The sequence below is a fragment of the Schistocerca gregaria genome, unplaced genomic scaffold (assembly GCF_023897955.1).
Source record: "Schistocerca gregaria isolate iqSchGreg1 unplaced genomic scaffold, iqSchGreg1.2 ptg000864l, whole genome shotgun sequence".
In the NCBI taxonomy this organism is placed as follows: Eukaryota; Metazoa; Arthropoda; class Insecta; order Orthoptera; family Acrididae; genus Schistocerca; species Schistocerca gregaria.
In genome coordinates this window covers 52501-55000 of record NW_026062226.1, presented here as the reverse complement: position 1 = coordinate 55000, position 2500 = coordinate 52501, and positions in this window count along the sequence as shown.

Genomic DNA, 2500 nt, shown 5'->3' with positions numbered 1-2500 from the left:
GGCTGAACCAACTTTGGCCGCCAGGCGCCGCGTGCAGGGTGCGCCGCAGCGTAGCTGCGCCGCCTGCCGAGCCCGTCGGCTGGCGCTCCTGCCACTCGGCGCCCCCCACCAGCCGCCTGTTGCGCGTGCGCCCACGCAGCGCGCGGCCAACACGCCGGGCGGCCCCCCTTCACCGGCCGGGAACAGTCCCACCAAGCCACCGCCGCGTATCGCTTCATACCCACATGGGCCTAGTCACGTGTGTGGATGTGGCGGGTACCGCTGAAACAACCGGTTAATAGCTGTACCGATCGTCGCCATCACAGATTCACCTCCAGCGTGAACAACCGCTCAACAACGGATTTCCAGTTCATTTGCGTATCTTGGGCAGTAAACGTAGATGTCCACCTACATTTGCGAATTCAACAATTCTTGCATGCCAGGATGTCATGTGTCACGACACGCTACATCAGACCACATACACACTGCGACATGTGCAGAAGAGAACACGTGGAAGGTGGCCCGCGCACGTATGGGATGTCCCTTCCGCGATCCACTGTCAACCGGCATCTGCGGCATGTCCCAGATATGGAACGCGGTCCACCAGGGTAGCACTTTGTGTGAGGCAATACGACAAAGTCGGAATACACGCGTCACTACATCACACGGCTCACGCTGACCTGACCTGACTCACCGCACCACCACCCCCAGCGACCCAGGGTGACATACAATGCGTTCGTACGTTCCTCCCACACGCCTCTACGGCGTACCACAGTGCAACCTAGCTGTTATTGGGAGACGAGACAAGTAGCATCGAGCACAACATATGGAAATTGAGATTCGACACCGTTGGGCACAGCCAGCGTACGGTCACACGTATCACACTACTTCACTCTGTACGTAACTACCGATGATCGGTACAGCGTGTGGGTTACGCGTACGACATCAGCGGACAATGGACACAGACCATACCACGACGTACACTGAGGGCGTCGACATCTGAACGCAACTGAACAGCTGCGAGGCTCATTTAACACTCAAACGCCAGACCGACCAGCTTGAGAGGACGGAGACACAAAGAGAGGGGCAGAGGGGGGGGGGGGGGGGCGATATAGTCTTATTGCAGTACAATTGACAGTGGATAGCGGGAATATGTGGAAAGTAAGCAACACTCGCAAGACATCTACATGAGGATAACAACGACACCAGAGATTCCGAGCAGTGAACTATGTTAGGCAAAGGGACAACGTGGGTTAGGTTAAGGGACAACGTGGGTTAGGTTAAGGGACAACGTGGGTTAGGTTAAGGGACAACGTGGGTTAGGTTAAGGGACAACGTGGGTTAGGTTAAGGGACAACGTGGGTTAGGTTAAGGGACAACGTGGGTTAGGTTAAGGGACAACGTGGGTTAGGTTAAGGGACAACGTGGGTTAGGTTAAGGGACAACGTGGGTTAGGTTAAGGGACAACGTGGGTTAGGTTAAGGGACAACGTGGGTTAGGTTAAGGGACAACGTGGGTTAGGTTAAGGGACAACGTGGGTTAGGTTAAGGGACAACGTGGGTTAGGTTAAGGGACAACGTGGGTTAGGTTAAGGGACAACGTGGGTTAGGTTAAGGGACAACGTGGGTTAGGTTAAGGGACAACGTGGGTTAGGTTAAGGGACAACGTGGGTTAGGTTAAGGGACAACGTGGGTTAGGTTAAGGGACAACGTGGGTTAGGTTAAGGGACAACGTGGGTTAGGTTAAGGGACAACGTGGGTTACGTTAAGGGACAACGTGGGTTACGTTAAGGGACAACGTGGGTTACGTTAAGGGACAACGTGGGTTACGTTAAGGGACAACGTGGGTTAGGTTAAGGGACAACGTGGGTTAGGTTAAGGGACAACGTGGGTTAGGTTAAGGGACAACGTGGGTTAGGTTAAGGGACAACGTGGGTTAGGTTAAGGGACAACGTGGGTTAGGTTAAGGGACAACGTGGGTTAGGTTAAGGGACAACGTGGGTTAGGTTAAGGGACAACGTGGGTTAGGTTAAGGGACAACGTGGGTTAGGTTAAGGGACAACGTGGGTTAGGTTAAGGGACAACGTGGGTTAGGTTAAGGGACAACGTGGGTTACGTTAAGGGACAACGTGGGTTAGGTTAAGGGACAACGTGGGTTAGGTTAAGGGACAACGTGGGTTAGGTTAAGGGACAACGTGGGTTAGGTTAAGGGACAACGTGGGTTAGGTTAAGGGACAACGTGGGTTAGGTTAAGGGACAACGTGGGTTAGGTTAAGGGACAACGTGGGTTAGGTTAAGGGACAACGTGGGTTACGTTAAGGGACAACGTGGGTTACGTTAAGGGACAACGTGGGTTACGTTAAGGGACAACGTGGGTTACGTTAAGGGACAACGTGGGTTACGTTAAGGGACAACGTGGGTTACGTTAAGGGACAACGTGGGTTACGTTAAGGGACAACGTGGGTTAGGTTAAGGGACAACGTGGGTTAGGTTAAGGGACAACGTGGGTTAGGTTAAGGGAC